This window comes from Schistocerca gregaria, chromosome 8, assembly GCF_023897955.1.
Source record: "Schistocerca gregaria isolate iqSchGreg1 chromosome 8, iqSchGreg1.2, whole genome shotgun sequence".
Lineage (NCBI taxonomy): Eukaryota > Metazoa > Arthropoda > Insecta > Orthoptera > Acrididae > Schistocerca > Schistocerca gregaria.
The window spans coordinates 278,361,540-278,388,754 of record NC_064927.1 but is presented as its reverse complement, the minus strand read 5'-3'; the positions used below and the strand labels follow the sequence as shown (position 1 = coordinate 278,388,754).

Sequence of the window (27,215 nt, the reverse complement as noted above, 5' to 3'; positions counted from 1 at the left end):
GGCGATCTCATTATTCTGGAGAGCACTATAGATCAATATAAGAATGCATCTATCCTGAGAATCAAGTCCAGCCGTAGATGCAGTTTGTTTTTCCTTGACACGAAGGCGACTATCGGCAGGACGGTTCGACCTGTCCCTCGGCTTACAGTGTACGTGCACGATTCGAAGAGAACCCTGTTGGGTTTACCGTACTCCCCTGGCTAACAAACACCCCACTCTTAAACTCAATCGAGAATATATAGGAGCCCCTCGGTTGGGTTATTCGCACGATGGATATTCACCTGAGGAGCCTAGCCCAGATGTACACGGTACGTGGCTCTACAACCCTGTCGGTACCTTCCAGAACCTCATCGACTCTTTTCCTCCAATTCAAGCACTGTAAAATGTTGTTATTCAGGCTTCTGACGGATGGTCACCTTATTGTGACTGAACAGGATAGATTACGCAGTGAGTTTCTCATTCAGAAACATCGTTTGAGTGTTTTTGTGAAAAGGTCGTGTTTCACGTAATGTAACTAGCAGAAACATTCCAAGAAGCTACTCCAGGTGGGTATAAAATGAATGTTCGCAACGGAAAATAATAAACGTTAAAATGATGATTTGGCCCTGTCTCACTACCCCCTGAAGCAGATCTTAGGATCTCTTAATTCTATAAATTACAATCTAAACATAAACGAATGGTGAAGGCAAGTAATACTACTGATTGAGAAACATTGTTGTTCAATACATATTTATTTTAGATTAAAATCAGTCCTTTAAGTACAATTGTCTATATTTCCTAACTAAAATTATTCATCAATTGCGCAACTCCGCTTCTTATTATGAATGCACGATCTAATATCAATAACGCGAAATGACTGACATCATCTGCGTACCAATCACTTGAAGACACTACTTTCAAAGAAGATCTGCGGTGATGCAGACCCTCAGTAGGAATAAACTAACGTGATCACAGATGTTTAGCTTTATAGCTTTAATACGCCGAAGCACTTTTCGATATCACCGTATGTACTGTGTCCGGTGCATTGAAGTTACGGTTCTCGTACTCGTTTGTGATGATGGAAGAACTCCATCCACAATATAAACTCTTCCAAACACTAGGACGGGAGAAGACGGTCCTCTGACTAATGTACTGTAATACTGTCTTCTCCACTCTGTGTTCTACAGACGTGAAACGCGAACTCCCAGCCACTAGGACGGATTTCAGATAACGTCTCAACGTAAGTATACAGGGGAAGTGCTCTCAATTACTGACCGATTCATACTCAACGACGACTTCCACCCCGGCAGTGCAGTCCAGAATCGTAGAGGTTCGCTACAGTACAGTGCCTAACTGTTCTAGCTATAAACTCTCCTGAGAGCAAAGACAGCAAGTCCGTCTGTATCAACAAAGCTGATACTGAGCGACCGTGACACACGGGCGCTCACAACGGAAGACCTCGTCTCTCCACCGCTGGCTTCACAGCAGCGCTCGGCTCCTCACCTTCGTAATTCCGAAAACGAATCATATTCCCTAAACCACGGAATATTCTCCCTCTGCAGATTCTTCCGAACGACGACTAACCATAGTTTAGTCTTTTTGTCGTCCAGTGCGGAAATTTTGCGAGGAAATACCTATAATCATACAAGGGTACGCTTCTGAGTAAAAATCCACGGAAATAACCCAGCCTGCCTGATTTCCAAGATGACGCTTCCTCGTTCTTCTCAGTTGCGTCCCAGATTTTCGTAGCTTCCGAAGTATAATCCTTCCCTTCCGGCTGCATATTTGGCCGGTCGCGACTCTATTGTGCTCCAGTGCTCAGGTGTCCCAACGTCCGTCTTGCTACTTCCTGTGTTTAAGCGAGACCAACACACCTGTATGGGCCTTCCACCCAGGGATTGAGATCCGCCTGCCGTTTCATTTTCACTCTCGTTCCAACTTCTACTGTATAGGCAATCATTAATTACGCCATTCTGATAACAAAGACACTCCGTCACATTTCATGCAATAAGCGTTAACAATTATTTACAAGGTGTAGGTGACAATGTCAGTCTCCTTTATATATCCATATATATGATGTACAACCTATCGCATGATACATAATTTGTTTGTAGACCATAGCAAAGTACTTGAATCAGTGCTTTTAAGGTGCGAAATTATAGCCACCTTACAACGTCTTGTAGTGCATGTGTAGAATCCGAATCGTCCTCTACCTACGACGCAGTTGTCGATACATGATGTTCTTACTGGTGTCGATGGGGATCACACGACCAAACGAACATGGAACAGATGTGTTGAGGAAGGCCTCACTCAACACCCCAGCATCTCCATGGTACTAGTGACCGAGAGGATAGACATGTTTCGCTAGATCGTCCAGAATTGTACATCAACGTCACATACCATGAGTGAGGAAGTGAGCTTCTTCGTTGCAGGGCAACTATTCCCACAGACAGCGTGAGAACGACTGTATCCATGAATAATCTACAGCTTGTTCTTTGCAATATCGTCAAAAAGAAAAAGAAAAAGCCATCATGCATATCAGACCAGCACCTGCTGGACATTGTGGCATCAGACTCCAAATGATGGAGTTTAATAATGACCCACTACTGCCCACTGTAACAGATGTCTTCAACAACTCCAACACCATTTTTTTCCCCTGAGGCCTGGGTAAAGTGACTAATCAAACCGCTACCAAAAAAGGATTTTGTCATGATATCCTTTGATTACCGACCTACTTGCATTCTCAATGTCAATTAAATTCACCAACAGCCGTGTACTTTAAGATATTTGGTAGGGTTCCTGCGCTTAGGATCCACTTAGCAACTAATAAATACACGAAACCCTCCGTTGCCGTATTTACCTTTATTGTAATTTTAATTAACGTGAAAGCCATAAATACACCAAACATGGAGGCAAAATGTACACAGCTAAAGGCTACTTAAGAAATGAATAAAATCACTTATATTTGTTTCCACAAGAGGAAAATACAACGAGCCAATTCGGACCTCGCTAACAGGATCTACTGACATTAAATATAACCAGATAAATACTCATACATGTGACGAGAACAAATGAATAACAATATCAATCTTTACAGATGAGAATACGACTATGTCCACGAAGGTTCGCCACCCTGGCAAGGGAGAGACTTAACTTCAACATATAAGGTGATTACAGTAAGCCCTAATTCCAATCGACAAACGTAGTAACGATATAAGCGAGACAAATGTACTGAAGGAGGATAGCCGGATGTGCCATAGTAAAAAGGGCCACTATCAACCCCAAGGTGCAACGCGTAACACACCAATAAAATATAAACGAGTACTTCAATGAACTGGCTCCTCTTCAGACAAAGCAAACAGCTGAATATTAATAACACGTAAAATACTTCTAACCTATAACAAACTAAGGTACCACGCAATAGAATATCGTCTTGAGCACATAGAATACTCAATTTGACTTGCCTCTTTATAGGTCCTTACAACTCAACACTGTCAGCTTAAGCAAACCCGCGAATACAAAACTGGCACTATGACAGGAATAATGATTAAAGCCACTGACAATGCTAGGCTGCCACACAGAGGAGACAATAGCAATTACAGCGGCACACAACCGACCTTAAATCTCCAATTTAGTATAATCAGAATAAACAATTTTGTGTATACTAATTACTTACAGTAACATGACAACCTGAAATGGTTAAAATGGCTCTGAGTACTTTGGGACTTAACTTCTGAGGTCATCAGTCCCCTAGAACTTAGAACTACATAAACCTAACTAACCTAAGGACATGACACACATCCATGCCCGAGGCATGATTCGAACCTGCGACCGTAGCGGCCCATGACAACCTCCGAATAACACTTATTACCGAAGGTAGATGCTGGTATCGAAAGGCACCTTTATTAATACAGAGTTAGTGTTTTCACTTATTGGAAGGTTTTCAACTTTACATCCCTTTCCTCATAGCTCTCTGTTTACACACTTCTGTAACTTCTGCAACTAAAGAAAGGCATATAAATACACATATAACTGACACAGATTCAAGCAGAATAAAACAGATCCTTAGTACGGCGCAAATGGCTTCATTTGCTTTACTCGTGGGATATCTTCACCACTCAGTAATTCCGAAATATATTCAACAACGCGTGAGAGCAAGACGTCGCCGTGGTATCAGCTATTTACTTCACATAGTTTCCTGCACAGACACAAGGCAGACGAAGCGTTTTCACATGCAACATAGGCGAGCATCACACATTTCCTCCGTCACGCCATAGATACATCTCAATGGCCAGTAACAAGAACCTTTACATGCCCTCGCAGCAGAAAAGCCCCAAAACACAACAGTGCACCACCACGATACCAAGCCCGAGGTCCCATCAAGTCACTGCCGGGACCTCTTGCTGACCCTGCCCACAGCGTAGAGGCGCCGTACCACAGGCCTCACGGTAAACGACAACAAGCCACCTCCGACCCTGCGAATCCCCTCCGCTGTCTCTTTCTCTCTCCCTTAACCACCCAACCACCGGCCTGAATCGCTGAAGGCAAAGATGGTGACCCTATAATCGATGGCAGCGATGCCATTCTAAGTGCGAGAACACTGGCGCCAGCCGCGCCACGGCTCAATATTATTTTATTTCATTGCGAAAGCCGAAACTGTTAGCCTTCACAATAAAATAAAATAATATATTAAAGTACACGGCTGTTGGTGAATTGTATTGACATTGACAATTACTTAACCAGTCTACGTCCCCTGGCGATGATGCACCAACAGAGATTGTACTAACATTTTACCTGCACTATCTAGAGCCTTAGAATATGTTGTCTTCGACCAGCTAACAAACTACAAACGAGTACCTATATGGTTTCCATAAACAGCACAGCACAGCATCTGCCTTAATAAAGATAACAGATAACCTGAATTTGCCAGCGAGGCACAAGAGGTAACTACCATGTAATTCATAGACTTTAATAAAGCCTTTGACACTGTCGACATCGATATTTTACATGCCAAACCTAGCATCAAAATACTCGCCCAAAAGAAATGCATTGGTTTTTCTTATAACTGGCGTCTCGCTAGGAATGGGGCATGTCCGGCACTATAAAGTCATAATCAAGGCACGTAGTAGCAGGATTCCGCCAGTGTTCGGTATTAGACCCTATATTCTTTTGATGGTACGTCAATGACGTGTTATCAGTTTAGTCCCATTCTAAATATCACACGCACACTCATGACCTCCAGTTGTATCTAAGTACGAAACCTGAAGACAGCTATCAAGGATCCCAAAACTGAGCTGTGTGCACCATTAAAAAGGATAAAGGGTATAGGGTTAAAGCTCATCCATCAAAAACCCAAGAATATCTGGTTGGTCATTCTAGGCTCATTACCTGAAAATATTGGGAATCATTACCATCTTTAACAGTAAAAGGGATAAATATCAACTTCTCTCTTTCAGCAAAGAGTCTATGGCTAATAATAGAGGAAAATATAAACTAGACTGCATTGAGAAAAATGCATCAGCATCTATGCATGCACTAGAAAAGTTTAAAAACTCTGCCATCTTACTCTGAAAATCAAAATCGTACAAACTATTATACTTCATATTGTTGATTACAGCGATATCATTCAGCAAGGTCTTTCTCAGGAAAGCTCACGGTTCCTGGAGCTGTTTATGACTGCCTGTGTTCGTTATATCTGTGATGTTCGACTCTTTGGTCATATTTCTTCATCATATGCACAGCTATCCTGGCTGCCTGCAGACAAGCGCAGAGAATTTCCATATCTTCTGTCTTCTCAACTGTCCTGTCAATATATGCTGTCCCTCATCATTTTCCTCAACCTTAAATTTCTTGCTTGAACAACATGGCAGAAACGCCCGTTCCAAGCAGAGCAAAATCGTTTCCCTTTCATCTCAACCGTACGTCGTTTTCTCGAAGTTCTTCTCAGCAGCAGGAATTCGACTCTGTTGTAGCCTTCCCCAACTTATGAAAGAATTGAATAACATTTCCAGCTTCAGAAGATAGTTAATGACATATCTACAAAATCATTGTCCTTGTACGCAGTCATTACGCTTGTACAGTCCTCTTTCCAAATATGTCTTCCTCATTTCTCAATACTGATGCAGTCTCCTTAAATTTCCTTTCCACTGAACTCCCTATAGCAGAAAATTCTGTTTTGTGAGCCTATAAATTCTTTTTGTATCTGACACTATCATTAGTATTGTTAGTATCATTATGATTATTAGTATTGTTATTAATGTTGTCAGTATTGTTATTATTAGTATCACCACAATTAGTGGGAGCAGCTGCAGTTGTACACGTACTGCAAGTATTAACATCATTAGTTCATAGTCCGTATTACTTAATCAGATTGCCACTTTAGATACTCATATCATTTTGATACTATTTGTCACATCAAACTTTTTATTTCTTACATGACTATGATATGAAAAAGTACTGTATGTGTGATACCCTTGTCTGATGTAATAAAGAGCCTGATGGGCTTAATCACAGCAGATTAAATAACATATAAAGATTACTTCAAGATGGCCGCCGAGTGAGATCACAGGTATTTCCTTCGTCCGCTATAAGAACTTATTTAGGAGAAAATAGTGTCAAATTTAAATTTTCTTTGTTTTGTATACTTGCTGCAGTGTTCGCTCTTGTCACACAACTGAATATTAGCCTCCAAGCAGAGTTTGTTCTTGAAAGAACTTCGTGTTATCTGAAGTACCGGCAATCGCGACATAACCCGAAATTTTGCATGTCATCAACACAAAAAAATTCTACTCAAGTTTCCTTGTTAGTGCAAAATTCGTTAAAAAAACACAGCTACTAGTTTCGTCAGTGTCTACTGTCGCAATAAAAGTGTAATTAATCGTTTCTGAATCGTATTTCACTAACAAATTTCGTATTGTTTACTAGTTAGATAGAGGCGATCAAGGTCCTAAATTTTTCGTGTTGTAAACGTTCGAAAACCTGGCCAAACATGCTTGATATCGTAAATTCTCTAAAATCAAAATAATTACTAATTCATTCTTCTGTCATATCTCTAAATCAGTACAAAACCATCAACAACCGCACATAAGACCTTTGTGTCGTTTTTCGTTTACATATAGCCAATTTCGCGTCCTTAACAAATTTAAAACGTTCTTTAAACTTAATTATTCCCTTCAGGTACAGCTGGACGAAGCAAGGAAGGAACTGATAAGGATTAAGGGAACTGGCAGCTGGTAGGAGAATAGGAAGAAAGAGATCATGATCTGACAATTTTATCATAAACACCAAAAACAGGTATCTACCACTGCCAGAGTTAAGTGGAGAAGAGCCTCAGGTAGAACGAGGAGCAGGAAATGTGCAACACACTTCAACGGAGGTCAAGAAGCCTATGAATATACAAAGCGTTAGGAAGAATAAAGTGCTGCTGCTAAGTAGCAGCCATGGTTGAAGTATGGGCCCTCACTTACATGACGGCTTAGTGGCAGCCTACCAGGCCACTAATATCATCAAGCCAAATGCAGGGCTAAGTCATGTGATAGAGGACTTAGGGTCTTTATGTAAGGACTTTACAAAAGAAGACCATGTAGTGATAGTGGGTGGGGTGGGAAACAGTTTGGACAGGGATGGGGCATATGACATAGGTGGTGACCTGGACAAGATAGTTTCCCTGACTCATGGCACCAACGTATGCTTTGTTGACATGTTCCCACGTCATGATCGACCACACCCTGATGGAGCCGTGAGGCGAATCGATATGGGGTTAGGGTTGCCTCTGAAGGCAACCAACTTTGCTCATGTTTCTCTGGTGCCCATCGGGACTGTCAACAGATGGGGTTTCACTAGGAATGGTCTACACCTAAACAAGGACTGGGAAGGGAAGATTCGTACAGCTGATACATGAAAGTATAGGGGGTGGATCTCGGGCCACACATGGTCAAATACATGTTATCTTGGGTAGGAAAAAGATCTTTTCTAGGATAAATCCAGACAACAGGTTCCCTGCCTAAAGGGTACCTCCAGCAGTTTAAAAAATACTGAAACAATCACTCACAGGACAGATTTAATACTCCAAATATCACACATAGCAGATGTCACAATGAAAAACAAATCATTGGAAAGAGTAACATGGAGCATTTCATAGACTTAGCAATCCTCCATCAAAAAAATGCAATCAATAAAAAATAAAAATAACCATTAGAAGTTGACCTCCAATCTTTGAACAGCACAATAATTTGTGATACTGAGCACTGGTGTAGAGACACAGAAATCCAACTTGTAGTGTTATCATCGTATGAAAGGGTAAACTCTTACTGCAGAACTGTTCAAGGGGTGGAGAATCATGTATTTATATCAGGAAAGGAGCACAGTTCAAATCAAGACATGACCTTAGCGCAAAAAGTGAAAACAGGCACTTTGAAATATCAGCTGTTGAAATAACAGGGCTTGATATCACCAAGAAATTAATTATTTTGTGTGTGTATAGATCTCTGGGTGGTAGTGAGGACACTACTTTCAATAAACAAACAGAAGTTATAGATAAAGTCCCAACTACAAAAATCAGCATGATTCTATGTGAGTAACTTAACATCAACATTAATATCATGTATGAATCCACCAGCACCCCCATATATATCCTTCAAAGTTTTGGCCTGTCCCTAATGTCAATAGTGCAACAAGGGTTACTACACTCCTGGAAATTGAAAAAAGAACACATTGACACCGGTGTGTCAGACCCACCATACTTGCTCCGGACACTGCGAGAGGGCTGTACAGGCAATGATCACACGCACGGCACAGCGGACACACCAGGAACCGCGGTGTTGGCCGTCGAATGGCGCTAGCTGCGCAGCATTTGTGCACCGCCGCCGTCAGTGTCAGCCAGTTTGCCGTGGCATACGGAGCTCCATCGCAGTCTTTAACACTGGTAGCATGCCGCGACAGCGTGGACGTGAACCGTATGTGCAGTTGACGGACTTTGAGCGAGGGCGTATAGTGGGCATGCGGGAGGCCGGGTGGACGTCCGCCGAATTCCTCAACACGTGGGGCGTGAGGTCTCCACAGTACATCGATGTTGTCGCCAGTGGTCGGCGGAAGGTGCACGTTCCCGTCGACCTGGGACCGGACCGCAGCGACGCACGGATGCACGCCAAGACCGCAGGATCCTACGCAGTGCCGTAAGGGACCGCACCGCCACTTCCCAGCAAATTAGGGACAATGTTGCTCCCTGGGTATCGGCGAGGACCATTCGCAACCGTCTACATGAAGCTGGGCTATGGTCCCGCACACCGTTAGGCCGTCTTCCGCTCACGCCCCAACATCGTGCAGCCCGCCTCCAGTGGTGTCGCGACAGGCGTGAATGGAGGAACGAATGGAGACGTGTCGTCTTCGGCGAAGAGAGCCGCTTCTGCCTTGGTGCCAATGATGGTCGTATGCGTGTTTGGCGCCGTGCAGGTGAGCGCCACAATCAGGACTGCGTACGACCGAGGCACACAGCGCCAACACCCGGCATCATGGTGTGGGGAGCGATCTCCTACAGTGGCCGTACACCTCTGGTGATAGTCGAGGGGACACTGAATAGTGCACGGTACATCCAAACCGTCATCGAACCCATCGTTCTACCATTCCTAGACCGGCAAGGGAACTTGCTGTTCCAACAGGACAATGCACGTCCGCATGTATCCCGTGCCACCCAACGTGCTCTAGAAGGTGTAAGTCAACTACCCTGGCCAGCAAGATCTCCGGATCTGTCCCCCATTGAGCATGTTTGGGACTGGATGAAGCGTCGTCTCACGCGGTCTGCACGTGCAGTACGAACGCTGGTCCAACTGAGGCGCCAGGTGGAAATGGCATGGCAAGCTGTTCCACAGGACTACATCCAGCATCTCTACGGTCGTCTCCATGGGAGAATAGCAGCCTGCATTGCGGCGAAAGGTGGATATAAACTGTACTAGTGCCGACATTGTGCATGCCTTGTTGCCTGTGTCTATGTGCCTGTGGTTCTGTCAGTGTGATCATGTGATGTATCTGACCCCAGGAATGTGTCAATAAAGTTTCCCCTTCCTGGGACAATGAATTCACGGTGTTCTTATTTCAATTTCCAGGAGTGTACAATGACTGCATCATTAATTGACCATGATCCAGAATTGTTATATTTCTATCATAGATACAAAAAGATCTATAGGAAGGTTCTGATTGCTGCGAAAAATTCATTTAATGACAAAATAATATATAATGCAGTGAATAAAAGCAAAGCAGTCTGGTACGTTATAAAAAAAGAAACAGGAAGAGGCAAACAAACGCACAATATCATACTACTAATGGAGGGGGATAACGTAATAAATGATCCACAACACATAGCAAAGTATTGGAACGATCATTTTTCAAGTATTGCAGAGAATTTACAGCAAAAATTCTCCAAAACAAACACAACACATGTAAATAATGTTGAGCTAAATAAAATTATGTTATTTCCAACCCAGAGAATCAAGCCAACAAACTGTTCAAAAACTAACAAATAAGAAGTCAGTAGGCTTAGATGAAGTACCAATGTGTAGTGAAACAATGCATAGAGATTACACATGGCCCCTTAATAACTGTAACAAATGATCCTTCACATCAGGGACATTTCCAGAGCAGTCAAAACATACAGTAGTTGTACTTTTGCTTAAGAAAGTAATGCAGAAGAGATAGATAATTATGGTCACATTTCCCTGCTGTCACTATTCTCAAAAATAATAGAAGCTAGTATGAAAGGCAGAGTAATGAATTACCTGAATAAATACAATCTTCTAAGCGAATCACAGTCTGGTCTCCAAAGTGGCAAAAATATGGAGTCAGCCATAGTAGAATTTACAAAAGTTGTACTTCACGCTTTTGACAAAGATGACTGTATCACAGTCATATTTTTGGATCTTTCTAAGGCCATTGATACTGTAGGCCACAGGATTCTACTAAATAAATTAGAAGCATTAGAAGTAAGAGGGGTAGCTAAGGACTGGTTTCGATCATACCTAGCACATATGGTATAAAGAGTAGAGATGACATACTTCAAGTAGATCTAAACATTTGGTAAAACACCTGTCAGAACGAAAATACATTAATATGAAGGCTCTGAAAGGTAGCATATTAGGACGAATAATATTCCTGATATACATCAATGACTTTCCCAGTAGTGTTACTCGTGGTTGAAACATTATCTGCGCAGATGACAGCAATATTATAGTCACTGAGAAAACAAGAGTACTTCTTGCAGAGAAAGCAAACGAAACTTTCAAGGAAGTTTACGATTGGTCAGTAAGCAATAAAGTGAAATTGAACATAAAGGAAACTAATGCCGTGAACTTCAGTGTGAAGAGCGAAAATGGCAGTGTTAAATTAAATGTAGATGGCACCTCTATAGACTGTGTAACAAATGAAAAAATTTGAAGAAATGAATATTGATTCTCAGCTGAAGTGGTGTGAACACACAAAGGTACTTGCAAATAGAATGTCATCAGCATGTTATGGCCTTAGAATCCTATCATCAGTGTATAACATGCAGTGTCTTTTAGTTACATACTATTCATTAGCTGTGGAATTCTTTTTTGGGGAACAAATGCACAAAATATGAACACAACTTTCAAACTCCAGACAAGAGCCATGAAAATAGTTGTCAAGTTCATTGTAAAGATCTATTCAAGACACTGGAGATTTTAGCTGCTCCATGTGAATATATTTACCAGTTGTACACATCAAATATAACATTGGTAATTATTGCAAAAACAGGTCTGTCCATGACCATGGAACAAGTGCTAGACTCAACTTGCATTTACCAAGAAAAAATAAAAATAAAACTCGAAACGGCATTTTCTGCCAAGGAATAAATCGGTACAATAAACTACCAAAAGAGATTAAAGAAACTGCAAAAATACTCTTATTTAAAAGACAGCTAAAAAGTATCTGTTATGCAATACATTTTATACATTGATGGATTACTTAGATAAAACAGAGTAGGGATTTGGTGGAAGAAGGTTGTACAAATAAATAATAATAATGATTATAAAACTTCGAACATTCCACACAACACTTTCATAATATGTTTTTTCCTTATCTAGAAAAACTTACCCCCTCCCCAGGCTATACATAGCACAATTGGAACACCTCTTTCTCTTTGTGAGCTCAACATCTCACTCATTATAGAGGGATGCTGATTCAGTTTTTCAGGGTAGCAAATGGGAAGTTGCCGTACAGAAAGTGGCCCAGAGATCTCGAGTGTGTTTGTGTGTGTAGTGAGTGAAATGCTATGAAAAAGTGTGTGTATAAAGTGTGCAGTGACTGATAGTGAGATATAAGCGAACACAGTGGCATTACATTATTTAATAGGTTTTTTAAGTATTGTTTACCAGGAGTAAATCTAATAATTGTCTCCAACTGGAAGTCTGTAAATGTATGTGTGTACGAATTAGCTTATTTTAAATTGGTCTAAACTTGTAAATACTGTGACATTTCTATATCCATGTAAAAAGAGATCTATGGATGAATAAAGCTACTGTTACTATTATATGTAGCAGTACAGACTGTCAGCGCAGTGACCCTAAGTGCGGCCACGTTCGACACGGCGAAGACGCGCCGATAATGGCCTACCCAACAACAATGGAGGCCCTGTGTACAGCATAACGATGGGCGTGTCGGTGTGTGGAGGCTCCAGTAAGAACGAACGTTCATAGATTACGTCCATCATCGTCATACCGGCTCAGCACTTTGTGTGGTGGTACAGGACGCCATCGGCTAAGCAACACGATCACTTCTGTTTCACATAGCTGGTAGATTTGACAGCAACTGTTACATTTTCATCATGTTAATTCGACACGCAAGTCACCGAAGTGGCGTCCATTCGAAAGACTTGCACCAGGCGAACGGTCTACTCGACGGGAGGCCCTAGCCACACGGCGTTTCTATATTAATAGGAAAATAGGAATGCGGGTAAGCTACTACAAACAGCATAGTGAACGCATTATTGTGGCCAAGATAGATACGAAGCCCACACCTACTACAGTAGTACAAGTTTATATGCCAACTAGCTCTGCAGATGATGAAGAAATTGAAGAAATGTACGATGAAATAAAAGAAATTATTCAGATAGTGAAGGGAGACGAAAATTTAATAGTAGTGGGTGACTGGAATTCGAGTGTAGGAAAAGGGAGAGAAGGAAACATAGTAGGTGAATATGGATTGGGGCTAAGAAATGAAAGAGGAAGCCGCCTAGTAGAATTTTGCACAGAGCACAACTTAATCATAGCTAACACTTGGTTTAAGAATCATGAAAGAAGGTTGTATACGTGGAAGAACCCTGGAGATACTAAAAGGTAAGTTGTAAGACATTTCCAGGGGCAGATGTGAACTCTGACCACAATCTATTGGTTATGACCTGTAGATTAAAAGTGAAGAAACTGCAAAAATGTGGGAAATTAAGGAGATGGGACCTAGATAAAATGAAAGAACCAGAGGTTGTACAGAGTTTCAGGGAGAGCATAAGGGAACAATTGACAGGAATAGGGGAAAGAAATACAGTAGAAGAAGAATGGGTAGCTCTGAGGGATGTAGTAGTGAAGGCAGCAGAGGATAAAGTAGGTACAAAGATGAGGGCTGCTAGAAATCCTTGGGTAACAGAAGAAATATTTAAATTAATTGATGAAAGGAGAAAATATAAAAATGCAGTAAATGAAGCAGGCAAAAAGGAATACAAACGTCTCAAAAATGAGATTGACAGGAAGTGCAAAATGGCTAAACAGGGATGGCTAGAGGACAAATGTAAGGATGTGGAAGCTTATCTCATTAGGGGTAAGATAGATACTGCATACAGGAAAATTAAAGAGACCTTTGGAAAGAAGAGAACCACGTGTATGAATATCAAGAGCTCAGATGGCAGCCCAGTTCTAAGCAAAGAAGGGAAGGCAGAAAGGTGGAAGGAGTATATAGAAGGTTTATACAAGGGTGATGTACTTGAGGACAATATTATGGAAATGGAAGAGGATGTAGATGAAGACGAAATGGGAGATACGATACTGCGTGAAGAGTTTGACAGAGCACTGAAAGACCTGAGTCGAAACAAGGCCCCCGGAGTAAACATTCCATTAGAACTACTGACGGCCTTGGGACAACCAGTCCTGACAAAACTCTACCAGCTGGTGAGCAAGATGTATGAGACAGGCGAAATACCCTCAGACTTCAAGAAGAATATAATAATTCCAATCCAAAAGAAAGCAGGTGCTGACAGATGTGAAAATTACCGAACTATCAGTTTAATAAGCCACAGCTGCAAAATACTAGCACGAATTCTTTACAGACGAATGGAAAAACTGGTAGTTGCAGACCTCGGGGAGGATCAGTTTGGATTCCGTCGAAATGTTGGAACACGTGAGGCAATACTGACCTTACGACTTATCTTAGAAGAAAGATTAAGAAAAGGCAAACCTACGTTTCTAGCATTTGTAGACTTAGAGAAAGCTTTTGACAATGTTGACTGGAATACACTCTTTCAAATTCTAAAGGTGGCAGGGGTAAAATACAGGGAGCGAAAGGCTATTTATAATTTGTACAGAAACCAGATGGCAGTCATAAGAGTCGAGGGGCATGAAAGGGAAGCAGTGGTTGGGAAAGGAGTGATACAGGGTTGTAGCCTCTCCCCGATGTTATTCAATCTGTATATTGAGCAAGCAGTAAAGGAAACAAAAGAAAAATTTGGAGTAGGTATTAAAATTCATGGAGACGAAATAAAAACTTTGAGGTTCGCCGATGACATTGTAATTCTGTCAGAGACGGCAAAGGACTTGGAACAGCAGTTGAACGGAATGGACAGTGTCTTGAAAGGAGGATATAAGATGAACATCAACAAAAGCAAAACGAGGATAATGGAATGTTGTCAAATTAAGTCGGGTGATGCTGAGGGAATTAGATTAGGAAATGAGACACTTAAAGTAGTAAAGGAGTTTTGCTATTTAGGAAGTAAAATAACTGATGATGGTCGAAGTAGAGAGGATATAAAATGTAGACTGGCAATGGCAAGGAAAGCGTTTCTGAAGAAGAGAAATTTGTTAACATCGAATATAGATTTATGTATCAGGAAGTCGTTTCTGAAAGTATTTGTTTGGAGTGTAGCCATGTATGGAAGTGAAACATGGACGATAACTAGTTCGGACAAGAAGAGAATAGAAGCTTTCGAAATGTGGTGCTACAGAAGAATACTGAAGATAAGGTGGATAGAGCACGTAACTAATGAGGAGGTATTGAATAGGATTGGGGAGAAGAGAAGTTTGTGGCACAACTTGACTAGAAGAAGGGATCGGTTGGTAGGACATGTTTTGAGGCATCAAGGGATCACAAATTTAGCATTGGAGGGCAGCGTGGAGGGTAAAAATCGTAGAGGGAGACCGAGAGATGAGTACACTAAGCAGATTCAGAAGGATGTAGGTTGCAGTAGGTACTGGGAGATGAAGCAGCTTGCACAGGATAGAGTAGCATGGAGAGCCGCATCAAACCAGTCTCAGGACTGAAGACAACAACAACAACAACAACAACAACAACAACGTGTTAAAAACAGTGGCGACATCCCGTTTTGCGTGGTGTCATCCTTAAACAAGATAAGAAAAGAATACTTGTTGTCGATACAGTGGATATACGACTGTCACCCTGAAGAGCAAGTTCTTCAGATGTCTCCCTTGGAAAACCTCTCGTCATGGGTTGCAGTGAAGCTGGCACGCCACTACTAGCCAGACACTGTGACTGGTAGGATCTGGAGCAAAGTTGAAGTAGTATCAAACGACGCACCCACATCTGTCATCCAAGCAGTTCGACTCGATGCCCAGCGTCCTTAGAGCTATTGTTCCTTCCAGAGTGGAAACATCTGCACACTACATTTCATATCCTTTATATCTAGAATCACCTAAAAATTTAATAATGTCTTCTTCCTGTTATATAGTTTATACACAATAAGTAAAATGGAGATGTATCTTCTCTTTTCTGACGTTCAAGTTTAACTGGCAGAAGTGTATACGTTTGCAACAATGGTAAAATAAGGGATGTACAGAACTGCAGGCTGGTACCCTAAGGTCTCTCTGTTGTAGAATCTTAAGACATATTCTGAGGTTGAATGTTACGCATATTAGGGCAGGAAGATAAATTTTGTTCAGGTTAACAGCACGCTATGAGATTTATAAAAAATAAATAAATAGAAACACGAGCTCACCTTTCCTTTTCGACACTTAATGTTTATCAAATAATAAATGCAAGTAAATGGGCATATTCAGTCGCCCTAGGTTTCCGAAGTGCGTTCAGTACTGTACCACACTGGCGACTGATAATCTATTTAAGATCTTGCAACAGTATTTTCAGAAATATGTGACTGTCTGCAATAAATTTTATGTGGTTTGGGCAAGTAGAGGAGGAAGTGTACTTGGGAGAGATCTGAAGACAAAGAATAATTCCAACTGGATTACATCATGGTCAAATAGAGATGTCGAAAAGAGATATTGGATTGTAAGGCGTACCCAGGAGGAGGTGTAGACTCAGAAACAATCAAGTAATGATGAAAGGTAGACTGAAGTTTAAGAGGATTGTTCGAAAGAATCAATGTGGATGGAAGTGGGGTTCTGAAGTACTCAGGAATGATGAGGCTTGTTTGAAGTTCGCTAAGGATGTAGAGAGTGCGATAAGGAATACGAGAGAAGGCAGTTCAGTTGAACAGGAGTGGTCATTTCTAAAAGGGCAATCACAGATGTAGCAGAGAAGGATGATGACTGAGGAGATACCTTAAAAAACAGAAATACTTAGATGGTTCAACTACAAAAGTTCTCAGGAAAAGACAGCAATATAAATGACTTCGGAATGAAATAAACAGCAAATGCATGGAAGCCAAGACTAAATGGCTGCATCAAAAATGTGAAGAAATCGAAAAAAGATATGATCATTGGAAGGAGTGCCTCATAATATCACACAGTTATAACAGATTTCAGTGAAATTATAAGCAAGGATGCTATAATTAAGAGTGCAATGGGAATTCCGCTACTGAACGCAGAGGAGAGAGCTGATAGGTGAAAAGAGCACACTGAAGGGCTCTATGAGGGGCAGTACTTGTCTGATGAATCACGCAATAAGGAGTTGAAGCGAAGACATAGAGAATCCAGCATTAATCACAATCTTAAAGAGCTGTGGAAGACTTGAGATCAAATAGGGCAGAAATTATACATAAAATTCGATCACAGTTACTAAAATAACTGCGAGAATCGCAAACCAGACGATATTCACGCTGGAGCGTAGAATAAATGAGAATAGTGCGGTACCATCAGACTTTCGATAAAATATATCCACACAATTTCGAAGACAGCATGGACTGATAATTATGAGAACTATCACACATTCAGCTTAACAGCTCATGCATCCAAGTCGCTAACAAGTATCATATACAGAAGAATCGAAAAGAAAGTTGAGGATCTCTTAGATGATCATCAGTTTGGCTTCAGAAACGGTGAAGACACCTGGGATGGAGCTCTGATATTGCGGTTTATAATCGAACAAAGAATGGACAATAATTAAGACACCCTCACAGGATTTATCAACCTAGAAAAATTTTCGACAATGTAAAATGCAACAAGATTTTCGAAATTCTGGGAACATAGTAGTGTGCTATGGGGAAAGACGCATAATATACGGTATGTTCAAGAACCCAAAAGAAACAATGATACTGGATGACCAAGAACGAAGGGCTCGGATTGAAAACGGTATAAGAGAGGGACGCAGACTTTCGCCCCTGTTGTTAAATCTATAGTCGAAGAAGCAATGATAGAAATTAAAGAAAAATTGAAGGAGCGGTTTAATATCCAAGATGGAAGGATGTCTATGATAAGATTCGCTGTTGACATTGCTTTCCTCAGTGAAAGTGAAGAAGAATTACAACGCCTGTTGAATGGAATGAAGAATCCAATATGTTCAGAATATCGATTGAGTGTAAACCGAAAAAAATGAAAGTGACGAGAAGCAGCAGAAACGAGAACAGTAAGAAATTTAACATCAAAATTGGTGATAATGAAGTAGAGAGGAATGCATCAACCTACCTTGGAAGCAACATAACCCATGTGGGACGAAGCGAGGAGGACATAAAAAGCGAACCTACGCAGGAAAAGAGAGAATTCCTAGCCAAATAAGTCCACTGTTCCCAAACGCAGGCCTTAATTTGAGGAACAAATTTCTGACAATGTAGTTTTGGACCGCAACGTTGTATTGTAGCAAAACATCGACGGTGGGAGAGCCGGAACAGAAGAGAAGCATTTGAGGCGTATGATGCTGATGGTTCTAAGACAATCGATAAGGTAGGTTACGCTTTCACGTCTCGTACTGGCTTCTAACACCATTTATTGCCGGTATCATATAGCGTGTTCATAGCAGAGCTAGCCATACACAGGGCCCTCCTTTTTGCTTCTCAGGCCTCCCTCCGCAGAGTTTTAATTTGTTCACACTTTATGAGCAGCCTGCAGGCTATCGACTGATGCTACTCTCATCACCCTTTGGTCTCTGCTATCCATGACCTTCTCTCTGCCCTTAGCGTACAGCCTGTTCAGTCATCTTTGTCTGGGTCCAAAATCATTGGGGCATCGCAGGGAATGAACTGGCTGACCATTTGCCTAGAGAATCAGATATTTACCTGTCATTTCCTTTCATGATTCCAGCTTCGGATATGCGGATCTAAGTCAAATCTCTCTTTACCCAAAAGTGGAATGCCATCTGGAGCGCTACTACTCATAGTAATAAACTCCGCACAATCAAGGAGTCTACTGTAGTTTGGCGCTCTTCCTTCAGTTCCTGTCGGAAGGAGTCCACTGTTTTATGTCGTTTAAGCATTGGTAATACCTGGCTCACCCATTGTTCAAATGGTTCAAATGGCTCTGAGCACTTTGGGACTTAACTGGTGAGGTCATCAGTCCCCTACAACTTAGAACTACTTAAACCTAACTAATCTAAGGACATCAAACACATCCATGCCCGGGGCAGGATTCGAACCAGCGATCGTATCGGTCACACGGTTCCAGACTGTAGTGCCTAGAACCGCCGGGCCACCCCGTCCGGCCACCCATTGTTCCCCCTCACGTAACGACCCACCCCCACAATGTGGTTGCGGAGCCAGACTGACGATGTTTCACATATTGGTGGAATGTCCCCTTCTTTCGGCTCTTCGTATTTTGTGTAGTCTTCCGGATTTCTTAAATTTAATGTTAGCAGACGATTCATAGATGGTTGAACTGGTCCTCAGTTTCCTCCGTGAAAGTGGTTTTTATTTCCAGGTGTAAGTTTTACTTTAGGCTTGGAGCAGGGACAGGTTGGTTGTGCCTGAGACTTCTTTTGCAGCGTTCTCGGTCTGTGGCCCCATGACCGCCACCTCCACGTTTTTCCAGTTTTTTGGATTTAGACTCACCTTTTATGCCTTTAATGTGTGTGTTTAATGTTTATTATTTTATAATTTGACTCCCCTGACTGGATCCGTCTACCTTTAGCCTACCCTCTTTCTTCTGTGACTTCGGAATCGCGCGAGTGATGACGTCGCCGTTTGGTCCCATAATCCCTCTCAATTAATTAATCAATCAATGTTGGAAATTATGTAGACTTATAACATAAGGACTGAGGAGGTGCTCAGCAGAATAAAAACTATCAAGGCGTAGGAGCGGAGTGACAGGGCCCGACTTGTTTTAAGACATTAGGGAATAATCTCTATGGTACCAGTGAGAGCTGTAGAGGGCAAAAACTGTAGAAGAAGATAGAGATTGGAATATATCCAGAAAATAGTTGAGGGCCAACGGCCTTGCCGCAGTGGTAACACCGGTTCCCATCAGATCGCCGAAGTTAAGCGCTGTCGTGCTGGGCTAGCATTTGGATGGGTGACCATCCGGTCTGCCGAGTGCTGTTGGCAAGCGGCGTGCACTCAGCCCTTGTGAGGCAAAGTGAGGAGCTACTTGATTGAGAAGTAGCGGCTCCGGTCTCGGAAGCTGCGTACGGCCGGGAGAGCGGTGTGCTGACCACATGCTCCTCCATATCCACATCCAGGGATGCCTGTGGGCTGAGGAAGACACGGCGTTCGGTACCGTTGGGCCTTCATGGCCTGTTTGGTAGGAGTGAAATAGTAGAGGACGTAGGTTGCAAATGCAATCCTGAGATGAAGAGATTGACGAAGGAGAGGAATTCGTAGAGGGCCACATAAAAAATATAAATATGTAGACATGGAGAATAAAGATGTAGAATGTTAATAAAGTTTATGTTATTTAAAAAGCTTTAAAAGTTTTTACGTGAATACGGAGGAATTACTTTTTAGGACGCCTTCGTGTATGTAGACATAGTGACGCTACAAGTAACGGTAGTAATAATTATTATGTAATGGGTTAGTGAGTCGATAGTAGTGTTGTAATGTTGTGTAGCAAGCAGTAGTAATTATGTGACGGCTCGTTTAGTGGTACTTCTGTCTGGAGATATTTTTGTGCTCTATTCTGGTCACGCTTTGGTTAAAGGGAGAACGTGGGAAACAGTCTGGCTTGGACGGGAATGAAATAATTCACCGAACATCGGTTTCCGTTAATAAAGATCTTCAAACTGTAACGATGTCAGTGGAGGAAGACAGGCAACTATACATAAATTTACATTAATAATTTACTTACTGAACCTGATCTGATTAGTACCATCAACCCCTCTACTACATTGGACCAGGGTTTCACACATACTGTACCATTCCTACGTCTTACCACAAACAGATTATGCCGGACACTGAAAATAAAAGCTCGGCTCGTAGCACTTACCAAATGTTAAAAAGACATCACGATATAAATTAAAAGGTAAAAGGATTTTATTCTTATTCTTCAATAAACATTTCTATCCTTTACCAACCTTTCTGAGAACTGGTAAAACAGACACTCTCATTTTCTCCAGTTTTCAATCCTGTAACAAATACTCGCTCTCACACATAAATAAAAAGATACAGAACGTTCCCTGTGGCGCTTTACCTTTACCAGTGAGCGCTGCATCTCTCCGCAGCCCAGCTGTCAAGACAAAATTGCTACCGCTTCCTTTGGTCTACTTCCAACTCCCCGTGACACGCTCAACACTGTCCACATACACCCAACCCCGTCTCTAGACCCACCGCCGACTGCCTTTGCCACGTTCTCAGTTGCTGTGTCCCTTTGATTTGCTGTCTCAGAAGTGATCACCCCTCTTGCTCATCCCTGATGAATTTCCTCGTATAACTGTGGCCTGGGAACCACAGATATTACAGTTAACGGGAAAGTAACATTTTGAAGCTGTCGACACAATCCGTCCCGTGCCTGCAAAATGGCCAGGGAGTTCCCAGAGTCGCTGTCGTTCCATGACAACGCCAGAGGTCTCAGACACGTCCTGACAAACATTTCTGAGAACTGTTCTACTTTGCTGTGTCAGGCATTTGGCAGCAGCTGGCACACCTTCGTTCTGTATTCGCAAAATAGTCTCGGAGTTCCCAGAGTCTCTATCGTTCCATAATAACCCCACAGAACGCAGAGGCGTTGCGATAAACATCTCCGAGAACGATTTGAATTTGTTGCGTCCAGCGTTCCCACAACACTTTATTACTTCGACAATACGGCTAGACACACACTCTACCACCAGAAATCGTTATACAGAGAATTGTTGTCCTCGCAGCCGAGGTAGCGACTATCCTACATTATCCCGTCCAGTAACGTTTAATTATGTCTCCAAACTGAAGCTTCGATAAATGTTCCATGACATTGTAGACAGCTGCAGGGGATTATATGGCCTTTTTATTTGCAAAGATAACAGGCTCTTATTAGCAAACCAAAAAACAAGCAAAAAAATCTGCAAACAGCCAGGTAGAGCTGTGCCTGAATACCGAAACCGAAGTGCTCTGCTTAAGAACGTCTTACGACAGGGATGTAGTCTTTTAGCCCTACTGTTGAATCTATAAACATACAAGCAACGACGGAAATAAAAGAAAGGTTCAACAGCGGGATTAAAGTTCCTGGTGAAAGGATATCAGTGGTAAGAGACGCTGATGAGATCGCTAACCTCAGTGAAAATGAATAATAATTACACGATTTGTTAAATAGGATGAGTAGTATAATGAGCACAAAATGTGGACTGAGAGTAAATAGAAGAGAAATAGCAGAAATGAGAACAGCAAGAAACTTAACATCAGAATTGGGCATGACAAAGTAAATGAAGTTAAGGCATTCTGCTGCCTAGGCACGGAGGAAGGAGGGCATCAAAAACAGTCTAGCATTGGCAAAGAGGACATTCCTGGTCAAAAGAAGTCTACTAATATCAAACATTGTAGTTAATTTGAGGAAGAAATTTCTGAGAATGAAGGTTTGTACCACAACATACTACAGTAGTCGAACATGAACTGTGGGAAAACAATAACAAAAGATAATCGAAGCATTTGAGATGTTGTGCTACAGACAAATGTTGAAAATGAGGTGAACTGATAAAGTAAGTTATGAATCGGCGAGGAAGACAGTAAGAAGAAACGGGATGATAGGACCTCAGCTAAGACGTCATGAAGCGAAACAAGCGCTGTATTGTTGTGAGTGGCGAGAGAGTGTGCCGGGACTTACATCAGTTCACTGCTAGTAGCGACACGTCACCTAAGTGCGTCTCCGCGTAGCGCACAAGTATTGCACCATAATTAAGTATAAAATTCAAAGTCAAAATTTCTTTTTGAAACTTTGACCACATATACTATAACGTAATAACGTTTTAAATGCCAAGTCTTAAAGCAATCAAACCAATAGTTTTCATAAAAAATACAGTTTTAAGAAAAAATTTAGTGGCGCTAAATAATAAAGCTAGCAAGCCAGAATTTGGTCATAATGTGTCAATGCATGTCAAAAATAAATGGCGCAAGTTTCAACAGGATAGAATAAAAATTATAGTCAGAATCGACATTTTTTAAGAAAATTGAAGGCGCTAAATACTAGACTAGAAATAAAATTATAAACAGCCGACCAGTTGAAACTGCTCGGCTGTTTATAATTTTATCACGTGAAACCTTTGGTATTGTGCAGGTATGTTTAAAATATTGAAGACTTAGAAATGTAAAAATCTGTATGATGCTTCCGTTAACCCTAAAAATAATATCTAAGAGACCTCGCTAAGCTACCTCCAACAGTTTTCGAGTGATTTAATTAAAACCAAATTTGTAACTAAAACTTTGTAGTAGGTTAAGTACCTGTAATTTTGATGGTGTAAAATTTTGGCTAGAGCACAAGAGAAAACTTATTAAGTAATACAACTATAAGAAATTTTTGGGCTTAAATATTAATAACAACCAATACAAGGTATTTTAAAGTTATAGTTCAGAGGTCACGATCTACCGTCAGTTCCACTCTACAAATTCTAGACGGCGAAGTTTTTATTCAAGCGAGCTGAAACTTTTTCTCTGTTTTCAATCAACTTACCCGACTGTAGATAAAAATTAAAAATATTCTAAAATAATTCGTAGCTTTGTTATTAAATATTATTTCTCCGAGAAATCGATCGTTCAGAGACTGATGCCGTGTGCATAAGGCAGATAACAGCTGCGGCAATATATAAATACAGCCCAAGAGGCAGGAATAAGTTTCACTTCGCACTCAACCACTGTAAGATCCGCGTCTGCTAACCGCCGGTTTGCGTTCTGCCTCGAATGACGTCAGAGGCGGACTGTGACAACACGCGTATTTTCTGTAATAATCGATAGTGAACTTGCGAGGACTGTACACCGTCCTGGATCGCTTAGATTTTCGCTAAAGTAACTGTTAGTGTGCGGTCCGTGTATTCTACAGATACGCGGGGCAAGTGGTGCCGGCATTACGTTGCGACGCGTCTCACCACGGCTGCTGCTACGCCGCGCCGGCACCGTTCATCGAGTTCAAACAATTAACTCAAGAATATTTAAAATATTTGACAGTTGCTGCTAACAGGCTACTAAAAATGGATACCTGTATGAAAGTTAAGACGGTACCGGTCTCTGGCCATGAAACCTCAGAATCAGAAACTGAAGTTAATGAGGATGGTTCCGTCGAACCAACAAATATGAAGTCGGAGTGTGATTTGTCAAAAGTAGAATACGATTTGAATTTCAATGATTCTGCCAGGTTAGAACTAGTTTCTGATGATGAAATCATTGAAATAGAGGTCAAAAAGGAGAAGATAGAATTAATAACTTTATCAGATAATGAAACTGAGCTCGGTATGTCTCAAGCTCAGCCAGGTCAGTAAATGCCAAGTGGCAATGTAGAGGCTACATATTGCATGCAGTTACGGTCTGCCAAACTCTAATCGCAACATAAAGAACTAAAACAGTAAGACTGAATCTAGTAGTAAAGAATTGAGTGACAGTTACAAAGAACCGGGGAGTAGAATTGAGTATAGTAATGGAGGGTTAAAGGATGAAATTACCTCAAAATTGAGTAGTTTAAATTATAAAATTAATGCTATCCACCATGATCTACACCTCGAAACAGGGCAATAGTTAAATAAAATGCGTAGTACTTTCAAATGCGACATTGACAAAGTTCGCAAAGATTTCGAAGATGCAGATGAACTTTTGGAAGGGAGGTTGTCTGAAAGAATAGGCAACGAATCCAAACTTCGCTCTAGGAAAATATAGGAAATAAATATTAAGGTAAAAAAATATTAAGAATTAGAAAAATGTTAAGAAAATGGAAGAGAACTGTAAAGAATTTTGTGAAGATGTGAACAAAAGATGTTCTGACAGGTTGAAGCAATAGAATTACAAGTAGAAGAACTAAATACTCACATTGCTAACCTAGAAAATAGAGTAACCTCTGGTAGTTCTAGTAATACTACTGTTCAGTCGGCGCCGTTTTCATCGGGTGTCGACAATTTTTACGTTTTGATCCAGACAAACAAACTCATCCATTACAGTTCTGGAATGATTTTGAAGATGTTTAGCCTAATGTATGGTCAGGGGGGGAGTAAATTTCCTTCCCAAGAACTCACTTGTCAGGAGATGCTTTGCGGTGGTCTGCTGACGTTATGATAGGATGTAAAATTCTTTCTGAATTTAAATCTGCATTTATTGACGACTACTGGTCACACAACAAACAAAACGAAGTGTTAAGAGGTTTTTGGAGTGGTAAAAATTTTGCCCCAGGACGTGAATCAGTAAAAGAGTTCTCTAGGAAGGGGGTTTCACGACTCAAATTTGACAGAAAAGATGAAACCGGATATTATTATTATGGATTTGGAAGGTAAGCTGTCTTGCTACTGGCAGAAAAGAATCATTTCCACACCTAGAGATAATGTAGAAAAGGTCATTGAATATCTAGAGCGAATGGAAAGAATAGCTGCTGCGGAAGAGCAGATGCAGAATAATAACAGTGTTTCTAACAATCACGTACATAGAAGATATCATGACAGTGGGAACGTTAATGTTAGAAGTGTGCAGGTTAGGAAAACAACGACTAATTATCGTAATCAAGGTCATGGTAGAGGAGTGTCGTTGAGACAAGAAGGAGAACAAAATGCTACCATACCTAATGCTGTGTCAAATGAATATCACAGGCTGCGTGCGGGAAACTAAATGCCTTCTATGAGGACACTTGCGCTCACCAGGTGGTATCAGTAACGCAGCCAGCAACGAAAACACAGGCCACAGTCAGCCAACACATGCGAAGAGAATGCAGGGATGACGAAATAGGAACACATAATTCCAGTGATGTGTTAAACCACTTTCATAACACAGTTAGGAGCATTTTGGATACTTTGGACAAATGGGTCAAAGAAGAACAAGAATACGCTATACGTAATAGGGAAGACGTAATTAACGGTTTTGAATCTGATGTGGACGAAGATCTTCGAAAACGATGGCAATCTAAAAGTTAAAGCTGCGGTAGCGGAAGTAGAATCAGTTTCGCTAAGTATTAAAGAGGAGGAACTGATGAATGAAGGAGGTAGTAATAGAAATGACGTCAATGGAGCTAATAGCTGTATTGACTGGCCAAAAATGGTAAAAGCTGACGACAATATTATAAATAGCAATGCTGCACAGGGACGCAGTTGCTCAGAGTTAGAGGATAGTTTGGTTGATATGCAGCAAACAGAAGTAGAGGAAGTCGTCAAGTGCTTTGATTTAAAATTAGTGGACAAGTTGAAAAAAGGCAGCTAAAATTGTAGAGATTGATGAGCCCCGAAATTTAAGTGTGAATGTACTTAGTACTGATAAAAACTACTTTAGGTGAAACAAATTGAGAAGGATTTGTTACAAGATGTTTATGAGAAACCGGTTCAGGATAAAATAAATCACCCCATTATAAAAACTAACATCTCAGGAGTAACAGCCCGTTGTTTTCTTGACAGTGGCAGTCAAGAAGGTGCTTTGTCCCAAGAATTTTTTGATTCTATTCCCAATAAAATTGAATTAACCGTCATGAAAGTAAGTGGTTTAAAAATAATAGGTGCTACTGGAAAAGTCTGTAGAACAGTTGAGCAAGAAACTCTGATACCCATTGGTAGAAGTGACGTAATAATAGATCATACTTGTTTAATAGTGCTAGGTTTAAGGGTTGATATGCTGTTAGGTAACGATTTCCTATAAAAGTATCAGGGAAGGACTGATTTTGAGAAGAAGAGCTTACTTTTAACCCTACCTGACTTTCAGGTAACAACAGAAAATTTTATAGGGAGTCATACAGGCGGTAATAATGAAACCTGGGAACTATTAGAGTGATAAAGAATAAAGGATACTTACAAAATTGTTCAAACGGCTCTAAGCACTATGGGATTTAACATCTGAAGTCATCAGTCCCATAGACTTAGAACTACTTAAACCTAACTATTCTAAGTACATCACACACATCCATGGCGGACACAGGATTCGAACCTGTGACCGTAGCAGCAGGGCAGTAGCGGACTGAAGCGCCCAAAACCGCTCGGGCACAGCGGCCGGCAAGGATACTTACAGGAAAATTGAGTCATTCCATGTCAAATCAACACACCTATTTTACCTCACCCTCTTAGATTTTGCTGAAAGTTGGTATACTTATAGTGGGCACTGAGACTAAGAAAAATACCAAATTTCAGTTTTTTATCTCAAACCATTCCTGAAGCATGGTCATGTAAACTTTTCAAAAACCAGCCAAAAATGTGTGAGCGGACTTTTTTTTAAATTGTCCTAGGAGCTGCCCTAATTGAGCTAGAGAACTGGGAAAGATGTCTTTTGTCAGCATTTT

At 41.1% G+C, this 27,215-nt stretch overlaps 1 pseudogene; it reads left to right on the top strand.

Moving 5' to 3' along the window:
* Positions 1–19,794: 19,794 nt before the first annotated feature.
* LOC126285672 (5S ribosomal RNA) lies at positions 19,795–19,912 on the top strand (annotated as a pseudogene).
* The last annotated feature ends 7,303 nt before the right edge of the window (positions 19,913–27,215 follow it).